Consider the following 20962-nt stretch of genomic DNA (forward strand, 5'->3'; position numbering starts at 1 on the left):
AAGTGACGAGAGCGATGATGAACCAGAGGTGCCAATAAAAAGAACTCGAGCGAACAGCGTAGAATACGTAGACTTGTAAATATTGATTGTAAAGAATTGTATGTTTAAGAAAACATTGTTAATATTTAAGTAAAAATGTCTGTAGCTATTATTTAGTACATTAAATATAAAAATATTGTAACATTCGTGAAATGAAGAAAAAAACGTGTCTGAATGTGTTTGATTTTTTTCCAACGTTTTTTATGTTTTATTCTGATATTATTTGTAACGTATTCTCATAATAAATAGGCCATTGTAACTTATAAAAACGTTTCATAATTATTTCAGACCTTATTTTGTCCTTATTTTATATCATGTCCCTTATTTTGTCGATTTTTTTCCAAAACGAAGAGACGCGTACTGCAATAACAACGTATTTTTAGCAGATCTTTTTTTTGTGAGTTCTGTAATCAAAGCATATGACGTCAATATAATCTAATTCAGATGAAATAAAAAAATAAATAAACTAACGGTAAAAAATTTAAAAAAAATTTACATAAACATATTTCGAACGGAAGATATCCTAGGAATTTCCAGGACTATGTTTGGTCCTTTATTGTTTGGTTACCCTTATTCTTGTTGCTGCTTTTCTTTTTCTTTTTTCCCTTTTCTCTTTCCTCCCCTTCTGGAGTGTACCCAGTTGCGTTGACATTTGCAAGGCTTCAGGCGGGAAGAATGTGACAGCATGATAAAAAAAAAAAAAAAAGCGTGTGTGTCAGCTCCGACGCACGACTGGAGTTTACTCCTTACGAACGATAACTATGATATATATCGAATAGAAAAAGAGGGTAAATGAACGCATCTTCCAAAATGATAAGAGAAACAAACATATATCTAATTATTCGGATTATTTATATTACTTCAAAAATTTCCAAATTTTGAGTGCATATTCGTAATAAGTGACCGCAAAAACCCCTGAGTACTAACTTTCGTTCCCGTCAAACGACTTTTTACATTTTCGGTCCGCCACATTGGATCCGCCATCTCGAATTTCTAACTTTTGAGTACAGATTCGTAATTAGCGATCCCGAAAACCCCCGAGTACCAACTTTCGCTCTCGTCAAACGACTTTTGCGTTTTGGTCCGCCATATTGAATCCGCCATCTTGAATTTTTAAATTTTGAGTGCAGATTCGTAATCAGCGACCCCAAAAACCGTCGGGTACAAAATTCAAGTCGATAGTAAGTAAGGAAAAATGTGTGCCGCTAAGAGTTAATATAAGTAATGAAAATAATATATGAATATAAAATATATTAAATCAATTAATCAAAAATAATAAAAACACTAAATAAAAGATCTAGTTGTTCGTATTTGAAATGTGTATTATTCATAAATGTAAAAGATAAGCTTACCAATTAACCACATCCATGTGTTTTTCGGATTCTTCTTCATTATCATCTAAATCAATTTCTTCCATATTTTCAAATATTTTGACGTGATAACGTCACGTCTTATAAATTCATACGCAGGCACACAACACACACGTACAAACATACGCACACATTCAACTCTCAGACCAGAGGTAGTGAACTATACAGTGAGACTACGAACCACCGCAGAAAGAGGAGACCCCGAGTATAGGATACGCTGTGTAATGTATTCCATCTCATTCTTTTGCACGTTCAATGTATATGTTTTTCTCTTTCTATAACGCCTCAAGTTTTCGTGTTACACTTGATTTTACTCCTCATATAATTTCCGTGCCGGGCCCTATAACTCAAATCGTTTCTTAAGGAGTAAACTCCAATAAACTCCAAAAACACTGAAACAGAGACAGTTAATGTATTATTGTTTAGCAACCTAGATTATAAGTTAAGATTATTTCTTATTATAAAATCAGCCAGAACCGTGATAACCTGGGTTGTCCATTTTGGGAAAATTTCTTGCACGTCGGTGCCTATTGTAATTTTGTGTGAGTAAAAAGCCTTTGAGCTTGACTAGGGGGAGGCTAAAGTATGGGCACTCCTAAACCAAGTGGTCAGCCGACGGAACAGGGTGACCACACGTGCAAACCTGTGGAGCAGCCACACCCATCCTGGCTAGGTGCTCTTTGTAATTTGTATGACTTGATTTAACCCGATTCATCAGTGCTATTTTTTTCTGCCAAGGGACATATTGGCAAATCATGGACGGCCAGTAAATTTGGTCGCTAAAGAGCAATAGGTGATTCCTTTCAGGCGTCCTGATTCGAGGGTACTAGACTGACTTGAAGTTAAGGTAGTGCGTCTAGATAAGTGCCTTAGGTCGGCCCAGAATAGAGCTCGTTTTCGGATCCAGATACGGAAACATTGGTAGTCTAGTTTGCGGAGGTTGAAAAGCTTTACTTTTATTGAGATTAAAATAGGATTAACTTTATTGTAGGTCAATGGGAGCGTGAGGGCCGTGAGGACGCTAAGGCAATCGGAGAGGATTAACGATCTGTTGCATCTCATTTCAATAATTAGCTCAACGGCCTTGCAAATACTGAGCGCTTCCGCAGAAAAGATGGATGGAGTTGCTGTTCAAGCCAAAACAGGCTGGTTCCCTTTCTCTCGGTGGAATAACCGAGGTAGAGACCCTCAAAGGGGAAGATCTTTTGGAGCCGTCTGTATAAAACTGTGAGTGATTGGGAAACCTCGTACCGCAAATGGATCTCAGCCTTGCAGTGGGGAAAGGATCCTTCCTTACAGTGAAACCTATTTCCGTGTTAATATTTGGTTCGGTGAAAATTGCAAAATAGTCTAGACCGAAGCATGGGGGAATCTTAGAGGACATAATCCATGATGCCGACGTCCGGATACAAGTCCAGACCTTAAAACTGAATGGCGGGGAGCAACCCGGGCCCCGACCACGCTTATCGATGATTGCTACAACGAGTTTGAGTTTGGGGGGGGGGGGGGGGGGGGGGGGGCACTGAGATGGAGGCCACGTTATTCGAGGTGGTTTTTAAATAACCGATACAAATTTTTAAAGATATAGACTGGACAACATCCAGTCTAGACAAGTGGAATCTAGCCGCATCACCAAAAAATTGGGAGCCCTAATCAAGGATGGCCCTCACGTAACTCTTGTAAACAAGTAGCAAAGTGGAAGGATGACGTCCCCAGGTGAAACTGGAGATAGATTTTAATAATGCGACTGCTTGTAAGGCCTTGAGTCGTTTGTACTCTATGTGAGCTTTCTACAAAAGTTTCTTGTCCAAGTACATTCCCAAAAATCTAACTTTAGCGAGGTTGTAAATCGGTGTGCCGTTCAATTGGATCTGAATCGGGCTATTCCCAAGACACCTTTTGGAAAAGATGTATAATTGTGTCTTGGTTGTGCTCACCGAGAGACCCCTTTCGAGAAGCTCGATGCTGAGGGAGCTGAATGAGGATGAGATCTCATTAAGGAAGGTTTGTAGGACTTTATGGAAGGAGTAGATTACCACGTCATCGGCATATGTAAGAGTCCTAGTATCAGCACCTGTAAATTGGGCGATGGTTTTTAAGTAGCCGTTGAAAAGAAGAGGGCTCACAATAGAACCCTGGGGTAGTCCCAGGTTAGTAGATCTGATTCCCAGGCTGGCACCCAAGGCTCCCCCATGGATCACTCTAAACGAAATGACCTTCCGGATGAAAAAGATTATCCCTTCCGGAAGGCCAAGGTCTTGGATTAAAATTTTTGGAATGACATTATCAAAGGCACCCTCTATGTCCATAAAGACTCCGGTGAGGAATCCCTTGCAGGGAAAAGCTATGTTGATCTCAGTTGTAAGGACAGCCACGTTATCGTTAACCGATTTGCCTTTCCTAAATCCGAAAATCAATCTTGGCAAGGCAAGGTGGTTTTTAATCCACCAATGCAGCCTGAGGTTTATTATTCGCTCCATGGCTTTAAGAAGGACCGAGGAAAGGGATATTGGCCTTAATCCCTTGGAGCCCGGCTTTGGGATAAAGCACAGTACACAGTAAGACCACTCTGAAGGGAATTTGTGGGATTTAAAAATTAAGGTCCACAAATCAAGTAAGAAAACCAGCCCCTTGGGCTGGAGACGTTTCAACACTTCGTTAGAGATGAGATCAATCCCCGGCGAGGATTTGCTCTTAGAGACCCGTATATACCATTCTAGTTCTCCTCTAGCGAGATTGCTGTCTTAAGTTGGGTCTATTTTACCTGATATGGAAAAAACGGGTTTTTCGGCGACGTAAGGAATAGATATCTTTTCAAAAGTAGATATTATTGCAGGATTATCGGGGGAGTAGAAATCCACAGATTTAGGTAGATGAAACCTTCTCTTAAAGCCTTTAATTGATGCCCAAACTCTGTCGATGCTCGTTCGAGGGCAGATAGAAGAGCAAAATTCTGTAAAGCTATTACACTTGGTTTGCCTGAGGAAGTTTTTCACCTCCTTTTCAAGTTTGTTATAATCTTCCCAATTCGACTCGGAGGGGTTATCCCGGAATCGTTTGGCTGCCGCCCTCCTGGCGGTAACCTTGATGGTACAGTTCTGACTCCACGATGGAGCGGCGGGAGGTAGGTACGGGGCGCCTTTCTAAAGGGAGTTATCCGGGAGTTATACTTCCAGTTAACATCTGCCTCATTAGGAATGGAACGAAGGTTGAATTTCAAGGTGTTATTGAAAAAAGCCCAGTCTACCTAATTAAGGGACAGCCTTTGCTTGACTTGCAGCTTGTGGAAATTTAGTTCCGCCAGCCTGATATAAATTGGATCGTAATCGCTAGGGGATCGTCCAAGTTTGACCAGGAGAAGCTCGAGAAAAGCGAAGTTGAAACAAAAGTCAGGTCGGGCACGCTCTTTCTATATAAATGTACATGGATTCTGGTGGCTGATCCATTGTTTAGTATGCATAAATTACTCTCTTGGAACGCCTCGGACAAAAATCTTCCGTCCTGATTTTGTAGTTGGCTGCCCCAAAGGGATAGTGTGCATTAAAGTCTCCGCAGATGATTATATTATCGAATTGGGATACAACCTGGAAGAACTCCCTCCACTCGAGACGATTCAGAAATTTGTTCGGAGGGCGATAAACGTTAAGAATAGGGATGCTGCTGGAGTTCGAAAGCCGTAGTCGGATCATGTCCCACTTCATCTTATTCGGGAGGGGGAGATGGTCAATTCTTTGGAAAAAAAGGTCTTTTGAGATCAGCAAGGCAACGCCGTCCCGAGGTGGGGCCCAGCCTCTCCCTCCTGACCGTACTGAAGCGTCTGTGGTGTAAAAGCTGATTCGAAGTTAATCAAGTCTCCGTCAGACATACGACGTCGTATCTATTACGAAAGCCCTCGAACTCGTTCCATTTAGAGAAAATACTGCGACAGTTCCATTGAAGTATATCTAGAGAATAAGCCATATTAATTGTGGCGTTGCCGCATATAAAGCTCCTCCGAAGCTTTGATGTTCGCTATGTTTTTTCGGAGTCGGGAAATTCTTCGGCAATCCGATTGCATAAAAATTTGGAGAAGTCCCCAAGGAACTTCCGAATTTCAGTCCGCGCCCAGTCCATCATCCTCATGTCCGAGTCTGACGAAGAGGGTAAGGTTTGGGATATATCAAGATACTGTGCTACATCCATTGAGGAGTAGTCTGTTTTTTCCTTAAAGGGAACGGGACCTGTTAGGGGGGAGTCTGAGAACGATATGGAGGTAGCCTGTCCAAAGAAATTTGTCGTAGTTCTTCTGGAGTTCCGGTTAGCATAGGAAGAGATTACTGGAGAGGATGTGGATGACATGGTCTTAGAGTCGTTCTTTCTGGCGAGAGGTTCTTTCTTCATAGCGAAGAGAATTCCTTCCTGTTCAGTAAGGGAACCTGAGCGGTGGGCGGATGAATGGCCTTAGAGGCTACCGTTTCTTTAGAGAATTTAAGTTAAGAGAATAAGTTCTTTTTCCTTGATGTGAACCGGACAACCCCTGTCTGACGCTCTGTATTTACCTTAGCAGTTTGCGCAGTGGAAGTTTTGAGTTGAACTTGGCACCTCGCAAGATGTTTCATGGTGTAATCCACCCCAATTATTGCACTTGTTTTTTCCCCGATACTGAGATTGTACGTGACTGAACCTAAGGCAATTGCGACAAATTTTTACTGATGTTAAATATGGCACTACGTCCCTAGTGTTCTGAGAAATAGCAACCTTGTCAGGGGGAGTCAAACCTCGGAGGAAGCATTTTATGCGTGTCGAGTTTTCCCGTTCAAGACTGCCATCCGCGGAGCGAAATACCCACGGAATTCCCAGATTGTCCTAATACAGTGATGTTCTCTCGAATCTCCTCCTCTGAAAGAGGCGTCTACACCTTTCATTAGCGCTATTTTGTAGATGCACCCATCTGGAACATATGCTCCTAAGGCGTGATTGCATTTTTCAATACCTTGTCCGACGAAGAAATTTGCATCCTCGACATTATTGAAGAAAAGGTTGTAACGAATGGTTCTTGATGTCGTAATATTTGAAATGCGTTTGAGGAGTCTATTGTTCTTTAGTAATTTAGCGAAACTCATAGCGTGAATCTTGCCCACATTACCCTCAATTTTGTCATAGACCTGTACCAGGTATGGCGGGAGGTGACCCTGTGTATACTGTAACGTGTGCGGTTTTCTTGAGGTTTTTACGTATGAAAAAACCGCGTTATTATGTAGTTCTTTTACCTTGACCCCTGAAATTAAGGTAAACATGGATTATATAAAGGACCCCCTCTGATGGGCAAAAGGAAGGTCGGTTTTTCCGACCCGCAAACACCCTGAATTAATTAGCTATACGGACTTAGGTGATACCAAAGCCGCCTTGGTTTATGAACGAGCACCTCCTTCTTATGCTCCCTCACGTAAGACAAGAGCTGTGTCGCTTTTGCTACCGATCGGAGACAAGAGAGTGAGGTGTATGTCACCTGTTTGGAGACACGGGTTTCCCAGTGCTCCCTTCTGAATGCGAACTCGGAATAAACAGAGTCGCCTTCCTACTTCTAGTCTTGGGTTGATGACCCAAACACAACACCGATCCTACAGACCAGGGACAATCTTGGCTGCCTGTCGGGTTTTTACACAAGGTGAAATTCTGAATAAACAAACGATGTAGGACAGAGAAACAGATTCGTTGTATAAATTTTTGATAAACAACCAAAGTAAGTTTTAATGGAAATAAATCATTACAATGTTGCGCTAAGCGCTCAAACTATTTAAATTCTAAAAACTATCCGTGAAAATTAACAAACAAAAAATATAAAATAAAATAATATTGCAAGAATTTCTAGGTTCTGCTTCCGGTTGTTTTCATGGTTAAAATTTTCTATTCTAAGCTCTTGTGAAATAATTCCTAACGCTCTAGACATCCCGTCCTATCGTGGATATTCTACTTAACTCATATGAATCTAACAAAGAAGGTACCCCAGCTAGAACTCTCCGATCTGATTTCTTTTGTAATATGTTATAGTAGACTAAAAACTAAGCGACACGGAGTTTTTTTTATCGGCCATAAAACAGTTTAAGGAGGCGACACCACCCTTCAAAGTGAGGCATGTCAAGGGGCGATTTGGCAGTTTCACCCACAAGAATATAATATTTTTTAACCAATCCAACTGGAAAAGTTTTCTCATGAAGAGAAATGAAAAATGTATTTTTCTCCAAACGAAAAAAAAAAAATTGAGGGAGTGAGGCAGCCCTAAAACATTTATGTAACAAATTGTCAAATTCAAGTCTAAAAATCTGAAAAAATATATATTGCGTATGAATACAAAAGAAAATTCACGTGTTTTTGGATATTCCCGAAAAAAATATTGGCCGGGGTAACTAACCCCGAACGCTGTCTATCTTGCGTGTATGCACAAAATCGTCAAATCTAAGTCTGAAAATATGAAAAAATAAACAATGCGTACGAACACGAAGGAAATATGACATATAATTGGATTTCCTTGTAAAAAAATATTGGACGGGATAACTACCCTTGAACGCTGTATATCTTGCGCGTACGCGAAAAATTGTCAAATTCAAGTCTAAAAATCTGAAAAAATATATATTGCGTATAAACACGAAGAATATAAGACTATCTATAATATATATCTTTGGATTTTCTCGAAAATAAATATTGGACGGAACTACCTCTCAAATGTTTTGAATTGTTACCGTTTTTCATTTTCTCACTGTATCATCAAAGGGTCAAAAATAAATCATCGGGAACGAGAACAATTTCGGGAACAAAGACAGTGTCCCCAGACAAAGAAGCTGCTGATAACGGATTAGACGCAATATTGTATTATGCTGCGATAAATTACTCTTGAAGTGATAGTCTACACTAGAACCTTGAACTGTAAGAAAATGAAAATAATAAATTTGAATTTTTAAAGGTTCTAGAGTAAAATATCACTTCAAGAGTAACTTATCGCAGCATGACACAATATTGTGTATTGTCCATCATCAGCAGCTTCAATATCAACGCAACCATTTACACATAAGATAACATATTTGCTTCTACAAGTGTGGAAATATTCACTGTAAATTGGTTTTTTCGATAAAGTAACTTATGTTTTCAGTTTTATTTGTGAGTTCTGCACAGTAAGCGCTACGTCAAAGTGAGCAGTTCTTTTCAGAGAAAATTTAATATTTTATATGAGTTTATGTGTAGAAATCATAAATTTCTCATTCGGAAAACAGTTAAAGATTTTGTAAGTTTTTCAAATTTTCAACGAGATATTTTCGTATAGAAATAAGTTGGTTAAAGAGTCGAATTGAAATAATATTTTTTGGTCATTGTTATTAATTGAAAATCAAGTTCCTCTCGTATTATTATTATATTATTATGTTTTGTCTTGTGAATTATTTTTGTTGTCTATAACAAGTAAATTAAAATTGTTCTTGGTTAATTATAAAATAATATTTAAAAATTGTGGGATATAAATGTTATTTTTCTGATGCAATGTGAAGATGTGTTCAATAAACAAAACAACACGTTGGCCAACTAATTATTAAATTCATTGCATTATAAATATTAAACAACAATATCAAAATTCTAAAGCGTGAAAATAAGTTTCATTTTCATTGTCACTCGTCTGCCTTTGTCGCCTTTTTCAACTTCCTTATGTACCGCTATTTAGGAATAAAAGGGATATTATTCGAGTTATTACAACACATTTTTTCAGCAATACTGAAGATGAAAGTAAATCCTATAAATGTCGTCAATCTTTTGCTTGGCGTATTTCAATCGCTAAATACAGAAGAGACTCCGATATATCGAAGGGAAATTGAATTAAAAGAGTACATCGAAGATATTTTATTGACTGCGATGAATGAATTTAATGGCGTGGAAATGACGATTGAAGAATCCCTAGATTTTCAAAAACCATACAAAAATACTAATGCCCAAATAATAGAAGATGACATTATGCATACTTTACCTATCCAGCCTGTGCCACCTACAAATGAGTGTACGAAAGACGAAGAAGATGTATCGTATAATTATTAATCAAGAGCTGTAGATTTCTGGAGAAGCTGACAAAAAAGAAATTTACGCATTGAAACTGTAAGAAAAAATATTAAAAGAGTAAAATCTATAAATTAACTGCGACGATCGGCTAATTCATTAAATAAAGGTGGCACTTACAGAAATAAAATCGCTAGAATTTGCGACATTACGTTTAATAATTTTAAAGCACCTATCGACGCTTATTTCATCGTTCCTGATAATGATTTACGCAAATGGGCCTTACCAGCCCAGAAAGTAATTGGCCATGAAGATTTTCGATTTACAGCTTCAAAAAAATGATTGAATCGATTTAAACACGCATACAGTATAGTATCCAGGAAAATCAATAAATTTATCACTAGAAAAACTTCAGAAGATGCTGAATGGTAAAAAGTGAAAGCAGATGAATTTGTGGCTCATGTTAAACACGATATAGCAAATTTTGGAATTCAAAATGTGTACAATTCCGATTGAAGCGGATTCCAGCTGGAGATGCATTCAGGAAGAACTTTGGCTGTCGAAGGAGAAAAGCAAGTACAGTACGTAAGGGTAGTTCCGTCCAATATTTTTTTTTTTGACAAAATCCAGAAACACGTAAATTTTCTTTTGTGTACATACACAATATACATTTTTTCAAATTTTTAGATTTCAATTGGTCCATTTTTCGCGTAAGCGCAAAATAAACAGCGTCCAAGGGTAGTTACCCCGTCCAATATTTTTTTTCTAAAAAATCCAAATATATGTATTTTGTTAGAACGGAATTCGATCCATCACGCGGATCACCGCGCAAGTCGAACGCGCGATACATAGCATACCAGTCACCTACTACGGGACTCATACACAAAACATAAACACAAACACTCGACACACAAAACGTTATACAACACAAAACCACGAATGTACAGAAAGGAACAAATAAACCTACAATATTAATCATACAACTCGTGTCATTCTTGCACTCCGCAGTGCCGTGCACCGCAATCTCCAACATATTTCCATCGTCTTCATACGCATTGTATATTTTATCAGAGTTTTAGACTTGAAATTGACCATTTTCTCGCGTAAACGCAAGATAAACAGCGTGTAAGGGTAGTTACCCCTCCAATATTTTTTTACGAGGAAATCCAATTATATGTCATATTTCCTTCGTGTTCGTACGCATTGTATATTTTTTCAGATTTTTAGGCTTAGATTTGACGATTTTGTGCATACGCGCAAGATAAACAGCGTTCGGGGTTAGTTACCCCGGCCAATATTTTTTTCGGGAAAATCCAAAAACACGTAAACTTTCTTTTGTATTCATACGCAATATATATTTTTTCAGATTTTTAGACTTGAATTTGACAATTTTTTACATAAATGTGATTATATTTAGGGCTGGCTCAACCCCTTAATTTTTACAATACACCTTATTTTTTAAAATACATTTTTCATTTCTCTTCATGAGAAAACTTTTCCAGTTGGATTGATTAAAAAATATTATGTTCTTGTGGATGAAACTGCCAAATCGCCCCTTGACATGCCTCACTTTGAAGGGTGGTTTCACCTCCTTAAACTGTTTTATGGCCGATAAAAAAAAATCCGTGTCGCTTAGTTTTTAATCTACTATAACAGACTATAAAAGAAATCGAATCGGAGAGTTCGGGCTGGGATACCTTCCTTGTAAGTCGGAACTAAGCGCTTTGCTTGAAGTTCGGTATCACAATTTACTGAAGCTAACTTCAATAGTGCCCTCCAGATGAGGAACACTTCGCTATCAAAAACCTGGGTGAGACAGTTCGGCGCTTTGCCGGACAACTGCTCTTTTACAAAGTCTATCCCTAACTTGTGAGTCAGTTCGACGCTATGCCGGTCAACCGCTAACGATGCTCTCCGCGGTTCTCCTATTTCTACTCGTCCCGATTTCCCATCCCGCTACATCGTCGTCGTCTCCTCCTTATCCATTACCTTTCCGGAGGATCTTTGAGTCAGTGTTGTCAACAAGGCGTCGGTCACCGTTTGTTGTTGTTGTGATTTTTTGTATGTTATGGGCATTGCTGATGTCGATGGTGACCTCGATCAGCTGTCCGTTACAATACCTATTGCTATATACGGACCCTCAAAGAGGGCACCAAGGGAATTAGTTGATCAGCCCCCCTAATTTTGTTAGGTGGGGAATTTGAATCGCCGGGGGCCTCGTCAGAGAGATCCCTGCTCCTTTTCGAGACCGGTGTTGCTAACGTATCAGGCATAACAACAGGAAAGAGAAAAAAAGGAGAAAAAAAGACACAAAAACGAACAGGAGAGAAAGAAACCAGAGGATTTACAACAATCAACAAGACAGGACAAACTTTGCGGAGATCGAAACAGGTAGTTAGGAGAGGAGTAGCCCGCCTCTCCTTATCGCTTTCCAATTCCGGCTGGAACCGGTCTCTGTTGATAGCCGAAGTTCAAAAGTATTCGTTCGACTCAAGTTGTGATCGTAATAAACGTAATACCAAGGATAAGCAAGCCAATGGCTGTAGCCCACTTTGATCCGCCAGCTGCAGATCACTTTCGTTGCGTAGATGCGCGTGGATACGTAGAATAGGTGGAAAAATGTTTACTAAGACACCAGAAGGTATAGGCAGTTGTAGACGCAGAAATATGCACAAGAAGTTGACACCAGGATAATCATACACCATATAATTCAGCACTAGAATATTCAACTAGACGTGATCGGTCATCTTTGAAGCTTTTCAGGTCATGAAAATACTATTCATCATAGATATAGAGGTTAAAAATTTCCTCAGAGATACCAAAAGAAATAGTTTCAGAGAATTCTGCTCCTCGATTGGCCCGCAGACTAGTAGTCCAGTCATTATATACATTTGGAAATGAAAATGAACCGAGAAAGCCAAATTTTGGATATTACGTGGGGGGCGGCTAGAAAAGCTTAAGTTCAAATTGTCGACCAAAATAACCTTGTGCGTTTTCCGCCATCTTGAAAAAAGGGTTAAATTTAGTTTTTTCATCATAACTCGGTTCCCCGTTGAGATACGAAATTTTTTATACAATACTTTTTTGTTGCTCTCTACACGATCTACAATTAAGGTCTTATACATTTTTCACGTATCGATCGTCGTTATCGAGATATCGATAAAAAAAACCATAAATTTGGAGAGAAAAAATTGTTTTTCGCTATTTCCTTTTTTCTCGTCAAAGATATCGAAAAATGTCTGAAATGAAACTTCTAGAGCGTGTTCAGACCTACAAATTCCTTTTTTCATTTTTCATTTCCGACAAAAATTACGACCTCTAGCGCGCCGCAAAGTCAGTAAGACTGTGCCCGGTTTCGATTGAGCCGCTCGCACGGTTGTATCCACACGTAAAAATGGATGAATGGTAGTTCAGGGAATTATTGGTATACAAAATAAATTAATGAACCAGCCAAATTATAAATCAAACACATGAAATTTATTAATCAAATAATTTTTATACAGCAAAAATAATAATTATTCGTGGTCATTTTTTTCACACGTTTTTCGTCGTTTTGATGGTCCTGGCTGTTGAAGTTCCTCCTCGGTACATTCTTCGAGTCGTGAAAATTCTTCAATCGCGGCTGTTATTATGGAGTGAGCTATCGCTGTACATTTTTTTTCCATTGTTCCAATGCACGACGTTTATCTTTTGTTATCATTGTAGCAAGTAAAACTTGCAAAGATTCAGGAACAGCGGCTTCGACATCTTTCACGAATTCATCCGATGGGGGGTAATTGTTTTTATCGTAAACGACACCTCTAATGTCCTCACGGATTATCGCAGCAGCTTCGCGAATAACTCTTCATCTTTCTTCGTGATAATCCTTTGTTTTTTCTTCGTACCATTTATCCGAGAGTATTTTGAAACCGGTATTTCGAAAGCACACCACGCAATCACGTCCTTGTTTTTCGATTATGAGAATGTCGTCTCCATACTTCTCTTGCAAATGTTTTTTAACCGTTCTCATGTGAGGAACGAAATCTCCATTTATTTGGTTCACCAGCTCGCTAATAGAAAATTGACATTCGTCGGAATTTTCTTTTAGAAAGGAGTAAATTGCCTCCATTGCCTCGTCTACTTTGTCCCCCGTAGGTCGTCCTTTCTTATTCCCCTCCTCAGGTAGTGCATGATATACATGAGAAATACATGTTCGATGGTATCGAGCTCCTACTGCGACGAGATCAGGTATACCATGAATACGCTCGATGATTGAAGTGGCAAATTCATCGTCACGTCTAGACAGGTATCCTATAACTTTTTCTTTCATCGATATTTCTACCACGGAATGAATTTTTTTCCGTCTATGCATTGGTAATTTTGATTCGTTGCAAAATATTTGTCCACAAAATAAACATCGATTTTTAAAATCAAAAGTGGGAATGACCTGCAGTTGTTCTTCTGGTTCTGGTTCTTGCGATGGAGACTCGCTTCGTCGAGAAGCAATTGACGCTAGCCGTTGGTTTCCATATTTTTTGTAGCACGAACTATGAACACTCACTGAGTCAATATTTTGTAACATCTCTTGATGCTCCACACGTCCTCTTTTCACGCTCACCGCTAAGAGAGTCTGGACAGCTCTCTTTTTAGCCACATAAACATCGTCAATCAGAGGTGTTTTGCAAATGAAACAATCACCCATTTTCACACAAATTTTCAAACACGTTCGCTCGCTTCAAAAGACTCGAGACAACTGACTGGAATGCGACGAATAAGGAGCAGATGTTCCGGCACGGACACGAAAAAAGGGTCTTTTATACCTGACCCATGCCCAAACTCTAACGGTCGCCGTATAGACGCGCTCTATGGCGAGACACACATTATTGCAGCGTCGGGCGCGCTGGGGCCGACTTTGCGGCGCGCTAGAGGTCGTAATTTTTGTCGGAAATGAAAAATGAAAAAAGGAATTTGTAGGTCTGAACACGCTCTAGAAGTTTCATTTCAGACATTTTTCGATATCTTTGACGAGAAAAAAGGAAATAGCGAAAAACAATTTTTTCTCTCCAAATTTATGGTTTTTTTTATCGATATCTCGATAACGACGATCGATACGTGAAAAATATATAAGACCTTAATTGTAGATCGTGCAGAGAGCAACAAAAAAGTATTGTATAAAAAATTTCGTATCTCAACGGGGAACCGAGTTATGATGAAAAAACTAAATTTAACCCTTTTTTCAAGATAGCGGAAAACGCACAAGGTTATTTTGGTCGACAATTTGAACTTAAGCTTTTCTAGCCGCCCCCCACGTAATATCCAAAATTTGGCTTTCTCGGTTCATTTTCATTTCTAACCCGATTTTTCCGACGTAATGACTGGACTATAGCCTTGATAAGGTCTGGGGGTCAATCAAGGCCTTTAAAAGCAGACTCCACCTCCCCAAGATAGTCCCCACTCATTCCCCAGATGATAAAGACATAGCATCTGCATTTAGCAAGGTCTCTATCCCTTTCGCGGCTGAAAACTGTATTACTTTAGAGTCCGGAAACTACGACCAGACTAGACACTGATATCACTCACGGTTAGGTTCCCAGAGGATTAGTTTCATTATACAAGGTGGTCCATTTAAGTTGACACAGCAGAATAACTCGAGAACCAGCCATTTTAGAGAAAGATTTTTGAAATAAAGGTTTCATGGTTCGGTGGGGGCAAAACACTGTGCCATCGTACTGTTGATTTGGTGGAGGTTTACAAGGTCATTTGAAGGTCAACATTGTTTTTTGAAATGGGAACATGTACTTTTTTTTACAGATTTGCATTTTACACATAAAAATTATGAATAACTTTTATCCCAAACTTTTTTTTATACGACATCAATTTTTCAATTTGAAAACGGTTAGCGTACAATGTAATAGCTTTATGATCGTTTCTTCCGGATTCACCATAGATCAAAATCATTTTAATTTTATCCACGATGATTGAATAATCCATTATGATGAGACTACAGTCCGCTCCCGTAATAGTGCCACTCCTAGTAGTGCCGCTTCCCCTTATTCTCATTCGAACGGAATCCCCACCACAGGCTCAGTTCGGAGAGTAGATCTCGTACCTTCATGGAATGGAAACAAAAACATAGGTAGAATAGTAGGACGAGTACATTGGCATGCTCGGTCACCAGATCTTCCTACTACCTATTTTCTTAATTTTGAGATACCTTGAAAAATTGATGTATAAAAAAAAGTTTCGAATAAAAGTTTTTCATTTTTATGGGTAACATGCAAATCTGTCAAAAAAAGTACATGTTCCTATTTAAAAAAACAATGTTGACCTCCAAATGACCTTCCAAGCCTGCACCAAATAAAAAGTACGATGACACAGTGTTTTTCCCCCTTCGAACCATGAAACTTTTATTTCAAACATCTTTCTCTAAAATGGCTGGTTCTCGAGATATTCTGCTGCATCAACTTAAATGGACCACCTTGTATAGCGTTTCGTACCTAAACCTGGATCCAAAGAATTTAGACCAATCACCCTCTCCTCAGCTGTCCTCAAAACCTTAGAGAGAATAGTCAACTGTAGAATACTCTGGTGAACCAAAAACCGTCATATATTTCCGAAGTGCTTTTACGGTTTCAGAAAAGTCCAATCGGCTAATCACTGTTCTCATAACTGACATTTCCACAAGCTTCTTAAAGAAGAAATACCTTTCTGGTGTTTTCGTGGATATTGAGGGAGCGATTTATAATGTGATCCACAAAATTCTTATCCAAGATCTAATCGAATTCGGCAACTACGATCGAATCGTGGGATTTATAAGACATGTTATCTGGTAAAAGGTGCTCCATGGCAGGACTCGGGGGGCAGATATGGCTGTTGGGCTTGCAAACCTCGGCCTCCCCCAGGGTTCTATTCTCGGGCCCCATTCTTTTTAATATTTATACACTTCAATTTTGAAAATTTTTTCTTCGTGCTTTATCCAAGGATTGCATGGCTAATAGTGCTTCGAAAAATTTTTAACCAAAAAATTCAAAAACTAGAGTCTTCAAGCTTCAAAAGCTTTGTTTATTTATTTCTTGTACGACCATTTTTCATTGAAATACAGCCTGTTGAAAATCACCAAAAAATTTCGAAAATTTTGTTGTTCCCTTAATTTTTGCGAGAAGTGTATTAGATCTATCCTTAATAACAGAGGTCCCAACACTAAAACGCTCACATACGCCGACGATGTGGTAATAAACCCCTCCCACCGGGAATTTCATATTGCTTTTGATAAAGTTTCAGCCTCCCTAGACTCCAAAAACTACTGGCTCCTACACAGGGGCCTAATGATTAGTAAGAAAAAGACTCAGCTGCGTGTTTTCTCTAAAAGACTTCTCGGCAACCTACCCAACTACATTCAATTTAACAATTCCCCGATTCACAACCTACCTTCAGCTAAATTCTTAGGCGTCCATCTAGATAGATTGCTCCACTGGGTAACCCACATTGAATATAACAGGTCCAAAGCCATCCAAACTGTCTCCATACTTAAGGCTATTTCGAGTCTTGCTTGGGGAGGTCACCCCGCAACAATGCTAATCGTGCTTAAGGGATTTGTGAGAGCTCTCCTTGACTGAGGAGCGCAATTCTTTGGTAATGCCTGTAAATGTCATCTGTCAAGACTCGAATCAGTTCAGGCCTCAGCAGTCAAAATTTGTCTAGGATGGATTAAGACCACCCAAAATAACATGGCAATACACCTTAGTGGTATTCTCCCCCTTCACGTAAGAAGTCGAGAAGTAATTAAGAATTACATTTTCAGAACCCACTCTTGTCAGGGTAATATGGTCATACCCAAACTTCAACTAATTGAGTCTCTACTTGACAGGCAAGGGCGGAATCCCAGCAACCTTGGTTCCTACGTTTACAAAGCGACCCCCATCTCCTTCTACATGTTTAAGGGGGTTCCTAACCCAAGAGCGTTGTATAACATTAACGATTTTTAAAATTGTATGAGTTCGGGAGTAGAGGAAGTAAAAAATTGGGCAAATTAGTTTTAAAAGTACGCAATTTCAGCTTTAATTGAAAAAAAAAGAATCATTTCGTAACGTGAAAATTGTGGCTGCTATCGCCACTGAAGTCATCGTGTGCAAAAAGCAGCGTTGTAAACGGTAACCATGTTTTCAGCCAAACAGTGGGTCTGAAAAACGAAAACCAAAGATTATTTTGAAGGCTAAGGTACCCTCTATCCCCTTATGGAACGGATTTTGAATCCGTACGTCCGTTCAAAATATACAGCTGAAAACACAGCTGAAAATCTAGAAAATGTGATTTACCGATAAAAAAAATTCATAACTTTAATAAATTTCACTTTATTGAAAATCGGTATCATAGGAGGATAGAGGGTACCTTAGCCTGCAAAGTGATCTTTGGTTTTTGTTTTTCAGACTCACCGTTTGGCTGAAAACATGGTTACCGTTTACAACGTTGCTTTTTGTACACGATGACTTCAGTGGCGATAGCAGCCACAATTTTCACGTTACGAAATGATTTTTTTTTTTCAGTTAAAGCTGAAATTGCGTACTTTTAAAACCAATTTACCCAATTTTTTACTTCCTCTACTCCAGAACCCATACAATTTTAAAAATCGTTAATGTTATACAACGCTCTTGGGTTAGGAACCCCCTTAAAACTGATCTGTAAGTCTGACGTTCCAGACTTTTTACAAATTTATTCCAACGGTTCCAAAACCTCTTCACCTCCGAAAGTTTCGGCAGCGGTGGTCCCCCCGGATAAAGGCCTGCCTCGCCTTTATAGACTTAATGATAACTCATCTATCTTATCTGCAGAGGCTTTAGGCATCTCTAAATCACTAGATCTAATTAACGATAGGAGTTACTTGAAAAGATTAATTTTCACAGATTCTCCGAGTGTCATTTCTGCTCTGTTACATCCTCTGACAAAAAATAGGATAAACCCTATCTTGACTAATATCAAACAAAAACTATTCGAAACCCACGAATTCGGGGGTCAGTGCATCTTGGTATGGATTCCATTCCATATAGATTTATCAGGAAATGAACAAGCTGATCGTGCCGCTCAGTCGGTAGGGGATCAGCCTATAGAATTTAACAATAAAATATTTTGGGCCAACCTTAAACAACTTTCAAGAAGCTCCACGATGTGTACATCACAAACTAGCATCCTCGACATAGGCCATCACAAAGGTGTCACCTAATGTTCAATGGCGGACCAATTTACTAACCAGCCATGGTTCAACGGCTTAGTTCTTGCCCCAAGGAAGATTTCACTCATAAGCCAGATTAAAACAAATCACACTAATGCTAATGAGTACCTAATCAGAATGGGCTCCATTGACGTGTTCCATTGACGTGCTGGTGTGATTACCGTTGTATCACCTAATCACTTATTTCGGGAACGGCTCTATTTTAACCTATGCACAGTTAAACTCAGACTTTTTTTGGAAAAACAACATCATTCTTGGCTTTAATCTACAAATGTTATTTCTAAAATATCCTATGTACGTCATCTTCGTCCTGGCTGACTTTATTGCTAAAAATAATTTAAATTTGTAATCAACCTACGTTTAACAAATAACTAATGTAACCATGTGTCTGTTTCACAATCAGTGTCCTATTCCGCTATTGTTTTTTTTTTTTCTTTTTTTCGTTTGTTCCACAAATCTGTCCCAAACCCAAGCCACGCAAGCCTGACCTAACCAAGACACTCCGATGAATGGAGAAACTGCGTTCTGGAACAACCTGCAACCATAAATATCTGGACAAAGATAAATTAGTTTTGAAAGTCCTGGAGGTACCAGGTGTAATTAAAGAGTACCCTGGCACATCCTCGATTTGAGAATAGTCACTTGGAAGAAGAAGAACTAGTAATTTGAAAATTCATTTCAGAAGAAAATTTTCTACTCACAATCAGATATTAAGATTATACCATTAACAAAGCGATGTGAGGCCAAATATTGATAAATAACCATAACAAACAGTTAATAATAATAAATAATTATGAATAATAATTAATAATATACCTGTATGCTCACCTTGCTATGTACCAATATAACTGACTAAAATTCTGGTAATCGAAAGTAACTGTAATGCCCGATCTCCAATCTACACGGATTTACTGGCCCTTACGGTGGTCTGCCAGGGTGTTCGGGTCAAGATTTTGGTCTACCTTTTTGGACACAGATTTTGAATGACTTTCTGTAAATATTTATTTGTGTTTCAGCCCTATTAGTATGACATACGGTAGACACGTTTTTGCATGTCTTTATCGCCATCTACCACCATTTTTCAAACAAATCAAAGTATCTGCCATTTTTACTAAGGTAAAATACCCAATAGTTGGACAGTTTGGAAGGCATGATTGAAGTAATTTCATTTTCGTGGGATCAGGGCGTAATCGATGTGTAAAAAGTATCCCATTACGTGGCACATGCATTTTTCAATCAATTAAAGAAAACAAGGTTTCCTAAAATGCATTTTTAACAGAGTTATGGGAATTTTATTAGGGAGGTCGAAAACTGTAGTAGTTGGACATATCTTGAAGGTTATCAAAGAAGTTGGACAAGATTCCAACCAGAAGATGGACAATACTCAAATATGTACATGCCATTAAATTTTATTATTTCAACTTTATTGCTCACTTGATTTATGATTTTAACAATAGTATATAATTGTTGTATAGTATTTTAGGATACATTTTTTTAATGCACCTATAACATACGTATATGAATGCAGCATAACGTACACGTAAAAAATAAGTGAAAAATCAAGACTCCTCTTCTTTGAACTTTTTTTTTGCCTGTAAAATTTTAACTTTCTCATGAAGTGAAGAATCTTCAACTTCACTAAGTTGATTTTCTAATTCAAGTGCATTTTCCTTTGAATTTAAAGTTTTCATACTTGATTTTATATATATATTTTTTTTTAACATATTTCTCTTTTATTGGACGTCGTATCCTTGACATTTTCTAGGTAAGTTTTAAGATAATCTCGGTGTTCTTTGATCTTTTTATTTCTCTCCCTTGATTCTTTATTCTATCTCAATTTTTGAATTTTCAAAGAATACATTTCTAGAGTAGAGTAAGTATAATATGCCAAAAAGTAATTGCACTCATAAATAATGTACTCAATATAAACTTAAACGTGAACAATGTCAAAACTAACTTAACCTATTTGAGGTTATGTTGACTTTGTTCGTAAATATCAACAAATATTGATTTTTTGTAGATAAAAAGTTTAAGCATTTTAATTTATCTTACTTACGCGCTTAATTATCGTTAATTCGTTCAGGTTTCCAAATTCTACTCTCCATACAAGCTACAGTGCCTATAATCGGACAAGCGTCGCCGTCTGTCCAACCGTTGACTGAAGGATATCTCAGTCAACGGTCCAACTAATAGTCTCTAGTATTTGAGTGTAAAAGGTATACTTGGACACGCGAATTCAACAGAAAAAAAAAGTTTTTGCAAAGAAAACTCATGAAATCATACTCACGAATGACACAACCATCAATACATTTCGAAACCTCATACTGTTTCCATA

General features: G+C 38.4%; 1 long non-coding RNA gene across 4 annotated transcripts; it reads right to left on the minus strand.

The window, feature by feature from the left end:
* Positions 1-1402: 1402 nt before the first annotated feature.
* On the minus strand, positions 1403-20962 carry LOC107227737. 4 transcript variants are annotated; one of them, XR_006905375.1, is made up of 4 exons: positions 20684-20952; positions 19456-19618; positions 18986-19178; positions 1403-1801 (listed from the first exon to the last, which is right to left on the minus strand). It is a non-coding gene; the product is annotated as an uncharacterized LOC107227737 (long non-coding RNA). The 4 variants fall into 4 exon arrangements; XR_006905378.1 differs by lacking the exon at positions 1403-1801 and adding an exon at positions 14516-15510 and having other exon boundaries at positions 18736-19162; positions 20684-20962; XR_006905373.1 differs by lacking the exon at positions 1403-1801 and adding an exon at positions 14517-15510 and having other exon boundaries at positions 18736-19178; positions 20684-20961.

This window comes from Neodiprion lecontei, chromosome 1, assembly GCF_021901455.1.
Source record: "Neodiprion lecontei isolate iyNeoLeco1 chromosome 1, iyNeoLeco1.1, whole genome shotgun sequence".
NCBI lineage: Eukaryota > Metazoa > Arthropoda > Insecta > Hymenoptera > Diprionidae > Neodiprion > Neodiprion lecontei.